This window comes from Leptidea sinapis, chromosome Z (genome assembly GCF_905404315.1).
Source record: "Leptidea sinapis chromosome Z, ilLepSina1.1, whole genome shotgun sequence".
Lineage (NCBI taxonomy): Eukaryota > Metazoa > Arthropoda > Insecta > Lepidoptera > Pieridae > Leptidea > Leptidea sinapis.
This window is the reverse complement of record NC_066312.1, coordinates 2,382,549-2,405,242: the sequence shown is the minus strand read 5'-3', so window position 1 is coordinate 2,405,242 and position 22,694 is coordinate 2,382,549. Positions and strand designations below refer to the sequence as shown.

Here is a 22,694-nt window from a genome sequence, read left to right as displayed (position 1 = left end):
CAATTACCATCACCTGAATGTCCTGCTCGTCGCGTACCTTATTTTCATTAAAAAAAACCGACGGGAGAAAGTTAATTCCTCACGCTGGTGCAACTCAATTAGTGGAATCACATGTTCCCCCAGGTGATACGCAGTGCTAAAAACAAATCATTTTATTTTTAGCAAATAAATTGCATATCCGCCCGAGTTGGAGATCAGAGACGTACAATAATTGTACATCAATAGCTCGCATATTAGCGGTTGTCACGTTTCACACACATATTATGGTATAAAATTATTGCCGCCTCAGTAACTTGGACTAGTCCCAACAGGTCCTAATTAGTCATACACACAGGTACTTAATTAGCGTTTTCATTTTAAAAACCTTTTGAAAGTTGTGCGCACACCTCCCAAAATAATCTACTTTCCGCCATCTCAATTCATAGGACCAAGTTAGATATCCTCGTAACATAAAGTACAATTCACGATTAAACTTTCTTGTTATTTTCCTCCTCAAAGATCTCCATGACGATCGGTCCTGTGCTGTCCTTTTCCAACCTATTCCTGCGATGTTGGCCAGATCATCCGTCCGTCTTGTAGTGGCCTACCAACACAGCGTCTTCCGGTACGTGGTCGTCATTCGAGGACTTTACTGCCCCACCGGCCATCTGTCCGTCGAGCTATGTGTCGTGCCCACAATACTTCACATAATCATCTCAAAAAATTAAGCCACCAAATTCAATTTGAATTGTATTATTTATTATCGGCCCGCCTAAGGAGGTCATGCGCATACATCGAACCGCATAAGGTCGTGAGTGCATACACTAGTACCCTATATAATATTATCGCGCATTCGTTTTTCGTTCATCGCCTATGAGAGATTCTCATCTACATTCGGATTCTAAAGTCGAGGTAAACTAGGAATTGATTATGCTGTGTTTATAATCTGAACAATAAGTTACATTTATGATTGCACAAAGAATCTACGATTAATCGTAGAGCTATACCTGATACTACCACTGGGGAAGGGCTCCTAGGTGAATTCGAATATTCCGTAGTCCATTAAAATTCCTCTAAAAAATCATATGGCAGAAATAGCGTTGCATATATCTGACAAACACAATAATCCTTGGATAGTGAGCGCTACATAACCCGTTAAATAGTGTCACTAATATATATTAAAATAACTACTCGGTTACAGTATCTCTGGACCTATAGTCGATGACGTCACACCGTCATGCATCACCAGGATATTATTATCAATAAATAAACTACGATATGTTTTTAGTCTTATGGCAAGGTGTGGTGAATCTGGGTTGAGTAAAAAGTATTTATTTTTCTGGCTGTACTATTATAGCGACACAGAACAACAGAAACTACAGAACTATTAACAAAAAGTCAAGTCGTAACAATGAAAGCTTCAAAAACAAAGCAGTGCATGAAAATATCTCGACACTAAAACTGCAAACCGTACTGATGCAACAGCACGAGCGCTAGGGGTGAAAGGGGAACGGGAGGGGGCTTCGCGTTCCAGCGAGGTACAGAGATAATGTGGCCGTGTAGTAGACATCTATATCGTGTTTATGGAAAAATGGTATGTACTATCGACAAAATTGAAATGTGACCCACCTTAATGTAGGTAGAAATTCGCTTGAACATACATTTCCTAAGTAGCTGTTAACCACAACCGCCATTTATATGATAAATCTTTTTCGTCCAAATATAATCCTATTTTTAAGATTTTGAAAGAATTATCAGCAATGTAGATCCTAAATCAATTTTGTCTATAGTACATTTCACATAACTATTATAATCTATATGCCTGTTTTTGGTATTTCAGTAACCTATGTTAGGATTTCATGATCTGTTGTCATATTATACTAGCCGTTACCGCCCGCTTCGCTCGGCGAATTTTAATAGGAAATTAATTAAATTTTACTCATTTTATTACAAATACAATAAAAAAATAGCCATAAACCATCTTGGAGAAATTTCGCATCGAATGGTGGTATAGTTTGATGTCGATACGATCAGTGGTTTAGGTGTGATTGAGCCTCAAACAAAGACCATTTTCATTATATATAATTTGTTTGAATGTGACAGACGATTTTATAGTATATAAGGTTAGTATTTGAAATAGACATATTGTAATACACATTCAGGATCGATTTATCGATGGCATTAAATGTTTCTGGATTCTAAATAATATTAGACTAGAGCGGCCATGAGGCAAGTCAACAATCGAGATAATTTATCAAAAAATGTACAGCAGCATTTTCGCATAGCCGCAGAATTGTTAATATATTTATATTACGACAAAAATAACAAAAAAATTTGCCATTGTTTGAGAGTGATAGGAATAATTTCCAGTAAAGTCAGTGATATTTTGCTAGATTTTTTTTTTATATTCGCAGTCTATGAAGATTCCCCCCTCATTCTAACGCAATGAAGTCACGCATACTATAAATATATACATTTTTTACAATTCAACCAGTTCCCAAACATTTAAAGGATCTGATTTTACAAAAAAAAAAACACGAACCAAGATGCCTGTAACGCCGAATACCGTTTTAATAGGCCAACTACATACAACACAACCAAAAATTTCGTTAATGGAAATAAACTACTTAAATTCATCGAATCATTGAGGTACCAAATGGTTTTCGGCGCTGTTGAACGTTGAAAGGAAAGATTAAATGAAAACAAAAGTGCGCTGCAGTCGTATATTGAAATCTCGCATGGCAGAGACAATGCAAATATAATTATTATTATTATGTATATAATTAATGTTGTATAAGACTTAAATTATTACATAAACATAATATAAATGAGACATTACTCACATACGAAGGTGTGGGGCGGCGCTAAGCGCCCGCCCCCGGTTGAACGCAGGCCCACACGTGGCGCCTTTTCCTCGGTGTTTCTTATACTTAAACGAGCGCTGTCTAATTTACAACAGCGACACGTAATGACAGCCACTTCGATGGAGGCAGTGGCCCTTATTAAACAACACCTGAAAATTAATGATTTTTAATATTATAGACCTGCTGGCCCAGCAAACGTTGTATTGCCGATATTAAAATCGCGATACAAATGTAACTGTTGATCGTAGATGGGTGAGTTTAAGTTGTATGTATTTTTTAATGCTGACTCATAATCAATTTTAAAAAAATGTCAAAAAAATTAAAAAAAAATAGTGTGGACCACCCTTAACATTTAGGGGGTTTACCCTACCCGTTTCGTCGCCGCCCCGCACACCGTGACACGAGAATTTTATATATTAGTTATATACTAAGTACATAAATATTGTCGATATAACATTTTACTGAATGGAGACTTTATTTTAATATAAAAACAATTTAAACTGTATTCATAGATTGGAGCGCGAATCGAACATGATGTGAGAGGATTTCACTTGTATTTCCTGACGGCAATGACAGCTTTTCATTTTTGTTAATCATCAAATGTTAAAATTCATGGAATCCTTTTTATTTTTGATGCTATGTTATGTAGCAAATATAACGCTACAGGGTATTTTTTTTTCGTGTATCGGACAACTATTTAAAATATATGGAAGTAGTTTTGTTTTTTTAAATGACAATGAAGTCTTCTTTTAGTAAAATATTAGATCTACAATAAGGTTTAATAATTCCCCTCCGTGTGACATAGCCGTGGGACATAAAATAAATATAGAACACAAAAACCCTTTATTAGAAAACCGAACTAAAAAGTTTAATTTTTCTACTGGATTATCAAGCCTGACTAAATATTTTTTTTTCTCGTGTTATAGTCTCGAAAGAACAACAAAAGTACGTATCTTATAACTAAAAAAGCTGAATTTCTTCCTTTTAGTATATGTCGATGTTTTTTCTTTATGTAATAAAGTAATTAATATTATACAATCTCATTTTGTATAAGTATAAATCGACATTGTATAAAATAATTCGACTATAAACAAGGGCATTTTAGCAAAAACTCGAAAAAAAATGTATACTATTATAAGACTTCGTAATCAAAGATCGACTGTCCGTCCATCTGTCAGCTGTCTCACTATTGCGGAGATACTTATTATGTCCGCAATAGTGAGACAGCTACAATTTTACTTACTACAACTGTAAATAATATAAAAACAATATGTTGGAAATCGAACCGAAAACGATGGCGTGACAATCTGGATGCCTATAATAAGACCTGGTCGGACCTGGCACAGAACCTCGATAAATGGAGTAAATCAGATCTAAAAAAGCAACAGTGCGGTTTTAATGAAACTACGATGCAAGTAAAATAATAAATAGAAAATAAAAACGTATATATATCATATATATTACACTTAACATATTCGTAAAATAATAAAATAATGTAATAAAAAATCCCGCGTGCCTTTCGGGAACCAGACCTTAAACCATGCGCTCAGCCAACTTGACATATAAGCAGTAAGTAGTTGAAAATAATTTATTTTCAGAAAACAAACAGTCATATTCGATCAAAATTTCATAGTATATAATTGAAATAGACCTAGCAGTTCCATTTACTATTAGACGAGTGCAGTGTGGCTTTGAAAATTATAAAAAAGTGAAAAAAAAAAACAGTAGGATGAAACCCATTGGAAAATAAGAGGCTATAACAAAAATGAAATGAAAAATAAATTACGGGCGATGTGAGGTCAGGAAGTGGGAGGGGGGGAGGGGGGGAGTGGGGATCTCCATTTCCGGCGAAACTACAAGTCCTTTTTGGAAAAAAGTTGAACAGCAAAGTTGTAGGTAATAAAAAGATCGACAACTTAATATTTAATAGGTAATAAGATTAATAGGTACAAAAAGATGACATTTGTCTGGTGTTAGCAAGTGTTTAGGAACCGGACCGTTTTTATATTTATTGTGAAATGGTAACGAAATTATATCAAAGCTGGTCATTGTAATAATTTCACGATCTTCTTATAAATGTGTTTTTAGCATAGTTTTGAATACAATGTGGAATATAAAAGGTACGTTAACAACCTGGGGAGGTTCGGGGAACATTAAAAGAGATTTTTTTTCTTCATGATGATAATGATTCCACTTCACACCTACTACGCGGACGGTTGTAATTCGACATGCTACAGGTGGACAAAAAAAATTGAGGCGTTGAATAAAAGTTTCACTTTAAAACTATTTACTTATAAGTGTAATTCTATCGTGCTACATCTTCTATTATGATACGGAACTCCTTTTGAGTCCTGCAGTACTCCCATTCCCGACAACGTACACTACGTTGATGACAATGGACGAGTTCATCACATTAAAAGGAATGTCTAATCCAATCCAACTGGATTGTATTCACGAAGGATTCAATCGCAATTACCGTAAGGTACAGATTCACTTCTTCCCAACGAGCAGAGGAAAGACTTGATTGTTCGTTTGTTTGCAATGAGTAGGCTCCGAAACTACTGAACCGATTTCAAAAATTCTTTCTAGACTATATTAAATTTTCAAAAAAATATGTATTCGTACTAATAGTCCCTTAACGTAACCCAAGGTTTAAAAAATGTACGCGGACGACGTCGGGGTATCAGCTAGTACATAATAAAATCGTTAACATATCAAGTCGGTATAATCTTTTTTCAAAATATCATTTTATAAACGTTGCAAATATGTAAATAGTACGTGTATGTATATGTATTCGAATTTTTTTAAGTGCGGTTAATACACAAGAAAATAACCAACCACTTTCAGATAGGCTAGTTGGGGTCTGCACTCTGCAACCAACGGGTAACTGCAGGAATTTTATTAATTTATATAATATAATGTGTGAAAACATCTAAAGAAAAAAACCGAGAAGGGGAAAAAAATCATTAAGTCACTTATGTAGAAATGAATCTAATGTGTGTCAAAAATTTTACCACCCCTTCGGAAAAGTTGAGCTTTAATGAGAAGAAGTGGCAAGAAACTCTATGCCACTCTTTTAAATGTATATTTACAGTTTCAGCATTACACTTGCAACATTTTACTTGTGTAAGTAAAAAAAAAAGAAAAAGTGACTAATTAAAAAACTCAAAAGAGTGCTGTTATAGATGTATCAATTTGCATAAACTGTAAATAAGTAAAGGTGTGCGAGAAATTATGTATAATGTAGGTATATATTCAAAGTAAAAACTTAAAATGGTATATTATCAAATAAAAAATAAAAGACCCCGAAAGCAGCATCGAACAGGCACCACAAGCAGCACCCGATGACAATCATGACGCACAGACCAACCTACGCTTCCCTCGCACATGCCCTTGTGAAGGTAAAGACCCGTCTCACGAGGCCGCCACGAGCCATTCAAGCGAGCATGACAAGCCTGGTCCCTATAGTAACAAATAATAAAAAACCAAGTCCAAAATGGTTGACATGCAAATAAAAAAAAAATCTTCTGCAAAATTAAGTACAGGTAAGTATTTCTTTTCTGAGCCCTTAATATTTGCAACAGGCGCTTCACCGATTTTTAATGTATTTCGTCTATACCTACATATTATAATAAAATAAAAGTAGTCTTGAGGTGTAATTTTCATGCAGTTTCAGACTTACTACACGGCTACATTACCTCTGGTCCTCGCTGGAACGTGAATCCCCCTCCCGTTCCCCTTTCACCCCTCACGCTCGTCCTGTTGCGTCAATACGGTTTGCAGTTTTATTACCGTTACATGTCGTGATATTTTCATCTTATCGCTGCTTTGTTTTGTCATTATTATAAAAATGAAAATCAGCATCACATCACAACACCATACAGTACTGACAGAAACATAAATAAGTAAAAAACTTAATCTAGATTCACAACACCTCGCCATCAATCTATCCTCCTATATATAATACCTCCTATCTTAATATATATAAACTAGCTGACCCAGCAAACGTTGTATTGCAGATATTAAAATCGCGATACAAAAGTAACTGTTGATCGTAGATGAGTGAAAGTTTGAAGTTGTATGTATTTTTAATGCAGACTCATAATCAAACAAATTTAAAAAAGTCAAAAAAATTAAAAAAAAAGTTCATGTGGCCTTAACATTTAGGGGAATGAAAAATAGATGTTGTCCGATTCTCAGACCTACCCAATACGCACTCAAAATTTCATGAGAATCAGTCAAGCCGTTTCGAAGGAGTTTAACTACAAACACCGCGACATGAGAATTTTATATATTAAGCGATTACGGGACACGTTGTTTGTCCGCGATGGACTCCTAAACTAATGAACGGATTTTAATGAGGATTACTTCATGGAGTGCAGTTTAGTCCAACTTGAGAGATAGGATAGTTTTAATTTCGATTTGGAACCCATAATTATTTTTATTTTCAATATTTGTTTTGTATGGACATATTTTCTATGAGAGAATTTATTGACGCACGGTTTGACAGTTCTGCTGTGAAACAATTTCATTATAGTTCTATACATAATATAGAAAATCATTGACAGGGAGCATATTTTACAAAATAATTCTGTGTTATGAAATATTATTGACAAATTCATAAAAAACAGTATTTTATTTATAATGCACAGAACAACGTCTGTCGAATCAGCTAGTAATATATATAATATTCAAGCTCACCCGACAGACGTTGTTCTGTAGATAGTAAAAAATATACTGTTTTATAGGAATTTGCCAATAATATTTCGAAACATCAAGAATTATTTTATAAAAAATGATCCCTGTTGTTTTAATGAAGTTGTTTCACAGCGGAACTGTCATGTCCAAACAAAACAAATATTGAAAATAAAAATAATTATGGGTCCCAAATCGAAATAAAAACTATCCTATCTCTCAAGTTGGACCAAACTGCACTCCATGATATAAACCCCATTAAAATCCGTTCATTCGTTTAGGAGTCTATCGCGGATAAACAACGTGTCACGTATATTAAGATTAGATATAATATCCTATCTATATAATAAAATACCGAAAAAATAAATCATAGTTATTAATAATAAGATCCTAGTGATGCTTGTTACCGTAATAAAGCGACGATGTGACGTCATTGACGATAGGTCCGGGGATAATGTTACCGGGTAGTAGATTATACTAACGTATAGACGACCTGGCAACAGGATAACGTCTCACCTATTAAAGGGAGCAATTTTTGAGCTCGCTGATTCTTCATAACATAAGCAGCTTTACCCATCGCATCGGTGGTAGCGTAAAAAAAAGTTAATTGATTGAATTGTTTTTTATACCAACTTGAATAAAAATATTTTACTTAGAATTGAGTGAAATCTGATCTAGAAAAAAAAGGGTCATCATTTTGTTTAATTTCACGCATTATAATGTAATTTTAATAATCGATAGTAATAATACACTCAATGCAGAATACCACACTGTCAAAATAGCGGCCAATAAAGCCAGTTATATTCGTCGTAAGTATCTACAACACAAACTAGATTAAATTGCGAACTTTAAAAAATACCGGTCCGCACAAAGGGCTCCGCGCCATCGTACCTACCTACCTACATAATATGAGCTCTTTCAAACACACCTGTACAAGAAATATTTTTAGGTTCCTCACAAGGTAGTTAGGGTACCTCAAATGGAATAATACGAAACCCTCGTAGGATCATTTTAAATTATATATACTCAGGTTTATAAGTATCTTGAATCTATAATTTGTATTTTTGTTACTTGTATACAATTGTAATTAAATCATACAAAAACCATCGATTGGCGATTCCGACTCGCACTTGACCGGATTTTTTTAATCGCATGGCAACCGTTTTGCTATTTGTGATTTTTTGTTATAATACAATTATTTTTTTCTCTGTTAAACTTTCAGCTGTCCAGCCTCAGCTGTAAAATTTAATTTCTTAACAATTTATGAGACATATTTGTAGTCCGGATTTGGACTCCTAAAATAGTCAAAAAGTCGTGTTATTCAAATTTTCAAAAATAGTAGTCACTCCAAGAATGATCTATATACGAGGCTCAAAGAAATAATTTAATAGTACGCTGATATCAGAAATGGCAATATCAATTTGATGCAATTTTCGCACATATGTATTGAGGCAAAATCCCCAACACATTATGTATTGTCACATTACATTCGGTTAAAAAAAGAAAAGGTAGTCTTTGGGGACCGCCGATGGTAGTGAAAACTAAATAACTTGTGAATTATAATAGCATTGAATTGTTTTATTTTATGTAGATATATACCCTTTCTATATATATATATATATATAACTAGCAGACAGACGTTGTGCTGTTCATAATAAAAAAAATCTCTTGCTGTTGGTATTTCATAAAATCCGTTCTTAACTGATTCAGCGAAAGGAATATTCCTATCAAAGTTTAAGTTCCTACACCATATGGTTCCATAGATATCGTGATGAGTCAATAGATAATATTATATAGAAATGTATACTAATAACGCACGGAGGTATATATAATATATACACACTATACATATAGCTCATGGGAAGCATGCGGTGACGATGGCGCGAATTTTACGCTTTTTATTCACCAAAAAAAATGTTCAACGCATCTAAAGAAGTTAACACTTCAAAAAATGACAATATTAAGCAGAAATATACGCGGACAAAGTCGCGGGCGACCACTGATTACCAAAATAAAACGAAACAGACATAAAAAGCGAGTCAGTAAAACAAATATCAAACTTGCATAACATTTTGGGTACTTTACCAGGTAACTGCACTCGGTGTTCCTGATGTCACCTAATCACTGTGCGCGAAGTCCCTAATCTGATCTAATTAACACAACAATTTTGGAAATATGGCATGATAAATAAAAATTAATAAAAACGCGAAATCGAAATAGGAATTTTGGGTATTATTTTTTAAAACGGGTTAGAGACAAAACAAAATATTATAGTAATTAAAAAGTGTTAAATAGGATAGTCGAAAACATAAAAGGACACAAGGGATTCCCACTGTTGTAGATAATTAAATAAATTCACCAAGTCAATAGCGACTCGGCAACACGTATTGCACCGGGACGATGCGCGCCGGTACTGCAGCTTCGAATGAGATGGCCGATGCACAGGACGGATAGCTCCCGACTAAAATCACTGACTAACGACAGCCCTGCGAGCGACCAACAAGACCTGCGCCATATATGCATTCAAAGAGTGAAGAACTACCGCGCCCTCTGACAGATTGCACTGGTACTAATTTATCGATTGGACAAATGAGTTTGTAATTAAAACCGCACCGTTCGCGCTACGTTCCGTCTCAGTGCGAGATGCGATCCTAGCGATCCTGTCCAGGGCACTAAAGTGTTATAGCTCACAGCCAGCAGCCCGTTAAATATCGGGTGCAAAGCACATGCGTACATGAAATAGGTGCTGTGTGACGTACGATAACGGACTCTTGCATCGTATAAATAACATACATTTCTGAAAAATGCTGCCGCCTCTACTGAATTGGATTGAAAAGAAAGAATTATTTGGACACTATTTCAAATTTAATAACATTTTTCATAGAGTACTGCTTCTACAAATAAATGACATTAGTACTTATTTTGAGTCAGTCGAATTGGTTATAACGAAGTGCTTATTTATATAAAGTAGTAACTAGCTGTTTCCCGCGACTATTTTTTTCGCATCTATAGTGTTACCATATTACAAAACAATCATATTATATCTCGCAAAGTTAAGACAGTGTACGTAAGAAAGATTTTTGTATGCCTGTTTTTTGCCCGGCTTACTTTACAAATGCGACTATATCGAAAATGTATTTTCATTTTGCGGGTTAATATATAGTCTTTACACTCACTTGTAACAGAATGTTCAAAAATCGGTTCAGTAGATCCAGAGATTCATAATATTAGTGTAGATAAATGAATGAAATGATTACTTTAGTAGTTTGCAACACTACGGACAAACAAACTTTAGAAATAATAATTTATGTTTTATAAAGGAAAAATTGAATATTTTCTTTTCTTGGCAACGGAACGAAAAGGCTATAAATATAATATATTTAAATATGAGATTTCCTCCTTTGTATTCACTCATCTGGCACAATAAGGCGCAGACTTGATATTTGGTAGGAATATTCCTTTCGCCGAGTACCGGTTAGCTAAAAACGGATTTATCGAAATCCATGTGCAAGCATTTTTTTTTATTATGAACAGAATAACGTCTGTCGGGTGAGATAGTTCACATATAAGTTTACACATAAAGTATTGTCTTGATGAATTTATGAGCATTAGTGTCTTTTTATATGATAATAAGGGAATAGACGAGCAGGACGTTAAGCTGATGGAGATTGATACTTGGGCAAGGTCCATTACAACGCAGTGCCACTCAGGATTCTTGAAAAACCCAAAAGTTCTGAGCGGCACTACAATTGCGCTCGTCACCTTGAGACATATGATGTTAAGTCTCATTTGTTTTCCCATCCCATTAATTTCACTAGCTACGGCACCCTTCAGACGAAACACAGAAATGCTTACACATTACTGCTTCACCCCGGCATCCGGTGCAAAGGAGCCTCCCACTCGTGAAGACTGGCCCCTAAAATCCTCAAAATTTGCTGATTTGGCAACATCAGATATCCATCCTCCTTTACTAACACACATATTACCCCGGCATGTATTAGAAAATACAGTTCTTTAGTTTTTTAAACAACATTGAATTTTATACTATCACAAAAAAAAAATTTAAGGACTTCTTGGCGAGCGAATCCGCGGGTATAAGCTAGTTAAATTTTATTACGCCGATCGAGCGATGTCACTTCAACTCTTCCACCCGGTTACATTATCCCTGGACCCGACGTCGATGACGTCACATCGTCGCATTACAGTGTGCAAAATAAGCGTCACTAAGCTATTAATAGTTCCAATAAATAAAAAAAGGTTTATTTTTTCAGTAAAGACTGAAGTAAAGGTGTTGTGTTGTGATGCCGATTATTATTATTATTATAATGATGAAAAATCGATGGGTTGAGTAAAAAAGATTTTATTATTCTGGTAGAGCGACACAGAATTACAGAAACTACAGAACTATTAACAACAAAAGTCAAAACGTAACAATGAAAACTTTAAAAACAAATCAGTGTATCACGACATGTACCTAACGGTAATGAAACTGCAAATCGTACTGACGCAACAGGACAAGTGCGAGGGGTGAAAGGGGAACGGGGGGGAGCTTCACGTTCCAACGAGGTCCAGAGATTAAGTGGCCATGTAGTATTGACTTTAGACGAGTCCACATTCAAATTCAAACTAAATTCCTTTTTAGATTTCCGGCTTTACGCAGTAAACATTATATGTACGAATACGATGTGCTAGCTACATAACTCTATCAAGCCGCTAACGAGCGCATTGGCAGAGTGGTACGAGTGTCATCCTTAGAGCTTCGATGCAAGATGCTTGTTTTGCGAACGCCTGGGCTGGGCCTCGAATCGCCCGTGTCCCAGTTAAGCTATGACGTATAACATAATAACAAGATTGTATTAAAATTATATGATTCAATCATTGTTTAGTTCTAGTATTGCTGTCCAAGAGAGGAGAGGAGACGAGAGGAGATAAGCTGTCAGGTTATTTCCCACAAAACGGAGAGATATGAGCTGTGAGCTGTAAGAGCCCGAAATCAGTCAAGGAAGAAGTCAAGTCGTTACAAAAGTTATATTTTAACTTGCTTGAGGAAGAGGAATTGGAGGGTGAAGAAACACAATTAATTATTCAATATTTAAACTATGCCACCCGCCTACACGCATCTCCACTCATCCACGCCGCTTGATAGCTCTACACGGCACTAAAGTCTATAGAAAATTGAGATATCTTCTCTCCACTTGATCCATTTCCATCGAAGATAAGCGGAGAGGTGATGTGGATATAACGAAATCTGATTGGTTACTAAAATGCCTCTCCTCTCCGCTTAAATGGATACCGGGCTTTAAAGTGGTTATGCGTTATTGACCAAATATGTTATAACTTGAAAAATTTATAAACTGTCTTCTAACTGCGGCCTTTTGGCGACCTGTAGGTAAAGTAAAATTATATTTTCAACTCAACTTTTTCTCTTAAGACGTTTAGTCTACTCTGTCTTTTGTTATTTTACCTTTGACCTTATTTACTGTTTTTATTGTTTGTTTTTTCTTTTATATACATTTGTATTTGTATGTTTTCATAATAATAATTCTAAAAAATGTAATTTAACAACCCTTGTTTCGACCAAAATCTACATTATCTTTTTAATTCCTACTAATCCAACACACAAAATTAAAATACGTCCAGATCGATAAAATAGATTATTTTGTGGCTATGTGACCGAGGATCTTGAGCGATGCCGTTGAATTTGAATTACGACATGCGCGGATCGAACCCTGGAGGTCTACTCGCAAAATCGACAACGATACATTCGGAACGATACGATAATAACACGAATATATCGCACCTACCCTACTCTAACAAATGTTCGTATTCCATATCGTTTATCGTAACAACATCGTAACCATAGACTAATATTTTGATTTTTTTTACGATGTTAGAGTGAATGAATTATGCGCAAATTATTGTTTATCGAATTCGAATATTCGTCTCTGACATTTTCAACTAAGAGTAGGGCTAGACCGATAATATCGAAAAAATGTTTCGTTCGTTCAATCATCGTTTCAACATTGAATACGATGTAACTAAGAGTAGGATTCGACACGACTAATGCCACGAAATATTGAATATCGATTTTAGGGGTAGGCCCCCTGCGTTCGAAGCGCATTGGCGAGCATTACAATAAGTATAAAATATATAAACGACGAAATAAGGGCGCGAGAGGGCGCCTATTAAAACAGGTATTAAATTGTCTTTTAACTAGGGATAAGTTAATAGTAATATTTTCCAGTGCTAACTCATATGAATATATTCCATTATTAAATAATATAAATTAATAATTATTCTCACCTTTGGGCAACACGTTTGTATATTGAGATTCATCTAAATAATGTTCTACTGAAACTTCATCTGCTACAACAAGTGAAGTACTTTGGATTATATGGAAATAATTTTTTTAACTTCTTCTTTAAACCCTTTTGAAATGTTTCTAAGCGATACCTGTAGGTAGCAATTTAGCCACAGCTCATAAAAAATGTAAGAACACATGAGGTTTTCAATGCTTACTAGCAGATAGAAATAACTCAAGGACCTCTTTAATCGTTAACGCTGAAAAACGCTGTTTCAAGCTTTCTGTTCGGGTTCACATAACGTATATATTCTAAAAATCAATATTATAATAAAACTGTAATGTCGACGTGATGTACATTCGATATTTTTTTTATGAAAATAAGGGACGAGACGAGCAGGACGTCCAGCTGATGGTAATTGCTACGCCCTGTCCATTACAATGCAGTGCCGGTCAGGATTATTGAAAAACCCCAAAAATTGAACCATAAGATGTTAAGTCTCATTTTCCCAGTAATTTCACTAGATACGGCTACAGACCGAAACACAGTAATGCTTACACATAACTGCTTCACGGCAGAAATAGGCGCCGTTGTGGTACCCATAATCTAGCCGGCATCCTGTCCAAAGGAGCCTCCCACTGTTATGTATGTATGTGATAGAGGGAGTTAAGTTAAACACAAAAATTAAAATTTATAAAGTATGTCTGTGATTCTTTAAAAGCTAATATCTGGAAGTACTGGACAGACTATTGAAACATTCACGAATGCCTTCAGCGTAGACTGGAACATCATTTCGGCTGTATTTGATCGAAATCGATGAACGAAAAACAAAATTTTTGTTCGGAACGCTTAATTGGTTGTATTAGTAGTAATTACAAAGGCATTCATACAAATGCACCCTAAATAACATGAACGAAGTTGCGGGCACGGCTCGCTAATTATATATCAAATAAGTAGCAGGTTTGTTCTGTGTCAATTTTGAAGTTTTCAACAGTTGACAGAAAGACAACACAAGAGCACAGATTATTTATTCGAATTGTACAGAATAAATTCCATATAGGACACTCGACTAAACTAAATACGTTCGTATTCGTTTCGTATTCGAACGTCAGAGTTGTCTAGTGATATTATGCGACCTCGTAAAGTACTTGTGTTAGAATACAGTGAATATTTAATATTAGCATTTCAAAATTATAACGGTCTCACCTCTACACTCGAGACTCTTATTCGCTTTGTGATGGACGCAAGTCCTTTTCATTCGCGTTACATAATAGCAAAAGCTCCCCTATATTGCCGAAAACCTAGTGACGTGAGAGTGTATTATGTGATGGGATGGAATGACGACACAACCTTCCAGCTATAACGTAAGTAACCTTTTACACCGTACAATATTCAAATTGATTCCTATAATCCTTTAGAAATTTAGAACGGCGACATTTGCAGGTTTGATATGGGTATTGTGATTATCAATTAAGTTTTATTATGAACTTGTTACAGATCATGTTTGTCGCCGTAATCTGTAACAAGTTAAAGAGTTGAACAGTCTTACTTTCATTTATCGGTGGTGTATTTAAGTGTTTGTTAGCCTCGACAGATTTATATACATATTCAATTTAATAGAATATTTTATTTACTAATTCATTATTTTTTCAACTTATAAGGGTGTATATGTATGTATGGGTGTTTATTGATATCATACTGTAGATCTTATATGAAACAAGCTTTACAATTTTACATACATCGACTGTTATTATTTCAAATATACACACACGTAAGTAGAAATATTATTATTCGTTTGTTTGTGTACCGTTATCAAATAAATATATGTCTACCTGCATATACGTTAAAATACAAAATCATGTCTATAAAAATAATTAAAAACGTTTAGAACTGCAATAAAAACTATTCTCCTGCTTACTAAGTACATAATATATCTGTTGATTTTTTCTTGAAATTAAAAGATCTATAGTAAATATTTTTATGATGTTCGCGAACTCCGTGCTTCTTGAATCACAATTTATATTGATACGGCAAGTGTTCCTCACATACTGATGTGGAAAGATTTCATTACCAATATCCTCTTCCTATAAACGAAAAACGGATCTTACTCGCTACCCTCAGCAATAATTTCCTACGAACCCTTTTTTAAACTCTTTCTAAAATAATAAATAATTAATAACAGTATTTTAACCAATTGTTCATCAATGGAGGGTATAGAGAGATACAGCTACCAACAACTTACGGTTAAATTTTGTTTTTGTCTGTGGCAAATGCATTGTTATTATAATAATTATATTATTATTAGCTGACCCAGCAAACGTCGTATTGCCGATATTAAAATCGCGATACAAAAGTAACTGTTGATCGTAGATGGGTGAAAATTTGAAGTTGTATGTATATTTTAATGCTTGTTTAATGCGTCAAAAAATTAAAAAAAAAAGTTTTGGCGTGGACCAGCCTTAACATTTAGGGGGGATGAAAAATAGATGTTGTCCGATTCTCAGACCTACCCAATATGCACTCAAAATTTCATGGGAATCGGTCAAGCCGTTTCGAAGGAGTTTAACTACAAAACACCGCGACATGAGAATTTTATATATTAGATTATAGTTTTTAACTATTTTATCTTAACTATCACTACCTAGATAAAGGTGCTTATTGGTGCCAACAATGGGGATGTTTAAAGTATAAATTACATCAGTGTTAATTACACGTAAAGTAGAAGTATATTTCAAACCGAGCTAAAAGTTTCAAACTAAATAATACAGAAAAAACTTCTGAACCTAAAATTTTCAACCAGCTACGAATTTCTGTTACTATTCTGTAGCCGGGCTGAGTTTGTATCTTTTCAGAGGTCGTGGTTTAACTAATTTGAATAGCGTTGATTTGTTGCAACATTTAGTCATATTCGGTAGTGGGCTGGTTAGGTTTAAAGAAGTGTTGTTAACCACCTAACTGGCTGGTACTCCATCTGCACTAGACAAATAAGTAATTTTTTTAATTAATAGGTTAAGTTTATAATAATTAGTGCTTTTCTTTGTTCTTTTGTTTCTTTTTTGTAATTTTTATGTTCGCCATAATTGTCACAAATTTTAGAACAACAATTTGTTACGTATTACGATGTGGATAATTGTATTGTATATGATGTGGTGTACTTTACCAATAACAATTTAACAAATAAATAAAATAAATAGTGTCAACCGCATTGGGTCATCAAGAAGTGATCTGGACTATGTTAATCAGTAATCAGATAAATTAAACGTAAGACTTTTTTTACGAAATTAATGGACGAGACGAGCAGGACGTTCAGCTGATGGTAATTGATACGCCCTGCCTAAAAATAACCTAAAAAACCTAAAAATTGTGAACGGCACTACAATTGCCTTGTCACCTTGAGACATAAGATGTCAAGTCTCATTTGCCTAGTAATTTCACTAGCCACGGAGCCCTAACAAAGTAGTAAGCATTACTGCTTCACGGCAGAAGTAGGCGCCGTTGTGGTTGTGGTTGAACCATGGTTAAATATTTTTTTTTGTAATAACACCATTAGTGTTTAGAATATAGGTTTAAATAAACATATATAAATTGAAGGCGGTGAATACGGTAAACGTCGAAATATTTCAAACTTTTGCCGAACATATTATTTTGTATCGTTCGGATGCTGTTGAAATTCTGTTCTGACGGTTCAAATCGCAAACCAGTTGATCAATTAAAATAGCTCTATGAGAACATGTTCTTATTGCGTTTCAGAAATAATTTATTTTTAAGTAGCCATATGTCGATCAAAATTGATAACCTTTAAATAATTTTACTAAAATACTTATCATCATTCCCCATGAAAATTATTAATTCTCATTATTATTATAATTTTACTTAAATTTTATTTTATTTAATTTCAAAATGTATATCAATGCTTTAACCTAGTTATGTTCTTTCAGCTATTATTGATATTATTATTTATACCTATTCATAATCTCATAAACACCCTACTTTAATATTATCACTCAAATGCATTTAAAGTGTAAGTTTTAAACAATCTTCTTCGGTAAATACGGATTTAATTCATGTATTTTTTTTAATTTACGCAATACATTTAAATTAAATCGTACTAATTAAAAAAAATTCATAATATAGACTGAGACTCATAATCTGGGTCAAAAACTTTACGAAGTCGATCTATATCTGATTATCATTACTGTATTTTGTTGATTTTAGTTATAAGTAAAAGAAAAGTGTTGCTCTTTAAATTTCAGTTCAGCCGCGGAATTTCATCATGACTCCATTTTGATTTCAGCCATCTTGTTTTCTAACATGCGCACTAGACTCTTAACACCACACCCTTAGTTCGTATCAATAATTTGAGTCACAGATAACTCTCATAAATAAAAAACTACTGCATTGATTTTTTTAAGTCATCCGCTTCACGCTATTGATGAAAATTAGATATTTTAAAATTATAATATACATCTTAAACAAAAATATGCATAAAAAACCTTTTTGGTGTGTTGACATTATAAATAAATAATAATTTATTGTAATGTTAATATTTGTTCGCTTTTCGAATTTCCATTGTTAGCTTATATTACTGTTTGGTTTGATTTCGAGGATTAGATTAGGTGGCACACTTTACAACACTGCCCGATAGCAACATGTAATAGATATAATAATAAACGCTCAGAAATAAAATTAAATAATAAACATAATATTTTGCTAAATACATTGAAATAATTAGGTAGTCGTTTTTGCTCATTTGTGAAATACAATATTTTGTGACTTGTTAAATGCTTACACAAACACGTGTATAGTTTACCTACGAGGTTTGGATATATTGAAACATGAATTATTCTTTTTACACAAACTGACTTCAGACAACCATATAATATAAAATAGAAATAGTTTAAGAAAAACTAAAAAATACGCTTTGGTTGAAAAGACAATGTTTGAAATTTAAAATGAACATCAATTCCTGCCTTATCGAAGATGAAAAATTTGTACAAATTAACAAAAAAAAAATATTTTGCAAATTGATAAATAAAATAATTTTTATCAAATTAATGTAATGTCATCGGTCCTCGATAAATCTACGAAGTTTGAACGAAATCTGGCCTTTTAACGTGGGTCGAAATCGCGCCCAATTGAGTCGGTTATAAACAAACATACATACAGGTGAAGCTAATATCAAAACCGTGTAACAAGGTAACTAAAAAGTAAAAAAAAATGTACAACATTTCGAAAGATCTCATGTTTTTGCGGTCGGTTTATTGCTAATTCTATTGGTAGCTCTTTCAATTGTTATAGCGCCCAAACGGACGATAATGCGAAGTGCCGATAAGAGTAAGTATTAACTACAATTATACATTATAATACTATCTGGTAGCCGGTGCGCTTCATATCACCTAAACAAATGCATATTCATATTTGATTAGATTGCAATTGGTGAAAAATTATATGTAACACGGCGTTGTATAATATGATTTAATTTCACAGTTTGAAATTTATCGCACCAATCATTTTATTGTCATGATCTAGGATGATTTATGCGTCAAGATAGACTGTGGCAGCTGTGAACACGTCGGTAAAAATAGAGGCTAACTGTGGGCCTCTATTTTCAGACACTCACGCACATTGTAACAAAGTGACATACGTATCGCAAGTGTAAGACGTACCTTGTCATGCAAGCAACAGTTATAAACGTTTTGCATTATTTCAATACACCGAGCGCGTTTGTTATTGCAGAATCCAAATTTATCTTTAAGCATAACAAAGGTCATGGTAGATAGCCGCGTAGTTTTGGAAAATACCCAACGCAGACCGGTATACCATATATGCACAATACAAAAGTAAACAAAAGTAAAAAAACAACTGGTTATGTGTAGACTATTCTGGAAGTTTCCACGAGCAAATAATAGGTACCGATGGCACTTGATTGGCCAATACCACAACAATTCGTAAGTGGTCCACAAAAAAACTATCCCGTCTGCTGCGTCGTATTGCACCTACTTGTGCTACTACTGCGTTGTTTTTGGATTTATTTAATACCAAAGTTGACGACGAAATTAATGATGATGAAACATTACTCACCATAGACTTACAATAGCTTATAGACAAGCACAGCGTGCGAGACGGAAGAACATCCCTGACGAAGATACAGCAGGATAGACAAGGAAAGCGAAGCTATTGTTTCTGATCGATTTTAATTGACAAGTCGTAAACAGTCAACCACGATTGGCATTAGCTCATTATTATTTTGAATATTAAACTAGCTAACAGACACATTAACCAATCAAAATGGGTCACGAGTTATAAGACTGTCTGGTATATTTTAAGTCTATGTCACTTATTAACTTTTTTGTCATATGGCTAGGGATGAGTACGGCACTTATTTTATGATATGTGATAACCCATTATATAAAATGATGATAAGTTATCATTTACACTTCTAGCACTGGGAAGATGCCACGAGGCCAGTCCACTGATAAATCAAATATTTTTTTCTAATCTCACGGCCCAAAATTAATATCTATATTCCTAAACTTAGAAACATATTCTGAATTAGTTAAATAACGTGCCTAGTTAACATGTTAAACTGGGCAAATTATATATTTTGTCCACTGTGTTTTGTTGCTAATATTTGCTGTTATTTACTTGCTACAGTTACCTATAGCAAGCAAAGCGACCAACAAATATCCTTCCGAAGCCACGTGTGGAAAGCAGTGAGGTTAATATATAGTAAGCCTCTATAGGAAACGCGCTAACATCGCATTTGTTTTACAGCATGCATAATGCTTAATGAACGGCCCCGTTCTCATTGTGACATGTGACTGATAAAGTCAACTGTCGGGAATGTATTATTTTTTTCATATTATCTTTGCCAGACTGGAAAACAACTGTTCCCCATCCCTATATGCTCAGACCAAGAGATTCAATGAAGTTGATTATGTCCTCAGTTGAGGGCGTTATTGTGAAACCATAATAGGCCGGCTCCTGTTGAATGGACTACATTGATTCAGGATGTGGCTGAGTGTCACATTTATTTCTCGACGAAAATTCGGTGACTAACTGAGCTCTATAATATAATATGTATGAGTTTATTTTATCAGCAAACACCAATTACTGCCTGTTTATAATCCCGGCCGGGTCTCAGTATACAGGGAGCGGATAATTGGAATGATGTATTATTTAAGTTGAGGTAGATCACATATTGTCTGATTTAACTTTTTACTAATAAACATTCACTAGGGGATAAAGACAAACCCAGCTAGATGGTTTTATCACCTCCCCCACAAAATCCCGTGTCCAATAAATTTCATCCAAATCGTCTATACAAATATATATATGCATGTGGTAGAATTGCTCGTCTAAGTATATAAGATTAATTCTATTCTGACAACTAGGTTACATATCTCCACGATCTTTTAACCTTTCAGTATAGAATATATTTGTCGTGTTTCTGGCTGTTATTCGATGTATATTGCGTCTCTACTAGTAAAACTTATTGTGAAGACAAATGAAATAGAAGTTTGTTGTAACGAATATAAAAAAAAAATCTCTTGCTATATAGTAAGTACTCACTGTCATCAAGTTGTGTGATTAGTCTTTAATCATCCGTAATAAATTATGATCCCATCAAAACAGAAACTGACTCATTTATCTTTATTTAAACCGACTCACCTGATAATCCAGATGATGTCTCAATAATATTGTCAAGTTCTTTTTTATGCACAATAATTATGAATGCATTGACTACAATATATTATTTCATCTTTTGTTACGTAATCAGATGCATTCTCGAGAATATGAACGTTATTTATACAACAATAACTAAGGAAAATTTCTCTTATCAAATTAAGCATACGTACTCGCTAAAAATAAATTGACCTTGAACCTCTGACAGTACGGGATCTTCAAAGTTACTTATATTGAATGAACATTAAGTAAATAATATACTGTTACTTCATAATCAGGTCCACGAAACTAAATTTGCCATTGTAAGATTGTACAGATTGTAATATCCATATACATATCATGTACTACAAGTAATTTATATTTCTACAAGTAATTTATATTTCGTATCACTGCTCTTCGACAACACTTCCTTTAAAGCCTCGCCTAGTATCGGAATGCTGGGTCTCGAAATCTCGAGCGATTGCCAATTCCGTGGCCATCTGGAGGGCAAAGCCAAATTGGCTTCGAAGAACCTGGGCGTCATCAATAAAGCACGTCAATACTTCAAGTCGGCCCACATTCTAGCGCTCTACAAAGCGCAAGTCCGGCCACACATGGAGTATTGCTGTCATCTCTGGTCTGGCGCACCCCAGTATCAGCTCGATCCATTTGACCGCGTGCAACGCAGATCAGCTCGAATTGTCGGGGACCCAGTGCTCTGTGAACGGCTGGATCACTTGGCGTTGCGTAGAGACGTCGCTTCATTGTGTGTCTTCTACCGCATTTATCACGGGGAGTGTTCCGAAGAGCTGTTTAACCTGATTCCTGCCGCCGAATTCCACCTTCGCACGACACGCCTAACGAGAACTATGAGCTTTTCCCATAACACTATGGGCCTTATGAGAAAGCTCATGGTCGCTCAGAGGGCAATGGAGAGGGCTATACTTGGAGTTTCCCTGAGATATCAAATCAGAAATGAGGAGATCCATAGGAGAACCAAAGTTACCAACATAGCCCAAGTGATTGTTAAGTGGCAGTGGGCAGGGCACATAGTTTGATGGGCAGACGGCTATTGGGGTAGTAAGGTCCTTGAATGGGGACCACATAATGGAAAATGCTGTGTTGGTAGGCACCCCACAAGATGGACAAACTGACCGATAGTCAGAATGTGTTGGATGAGTGCATCACA

At 34.7% G+C, this 22,694-nt stretch overlaps 1 protein-coding gene across 1 annotated transcript in view; it reads right to left on the bottom strand.

The window, feature by feature from the left end:
* Positions 1 to 22,694, bottom strand: part of LOC126978382 (uncharacterized) — a 41,240-nt gene that overhangs the window by 15,850 nt on the left and 2,696 nt on the right. Inside the window, exon 2 of the mRNA XM_050827140.1 lies at positions 2,823 to 2,992. The gene's annotated coding sequence lies outside the window, so the exon portion shown is untranslated. The remainder of the gene's footprint in view (positions 1 to 2,822; positions 2,993 to 22,694) is intronic.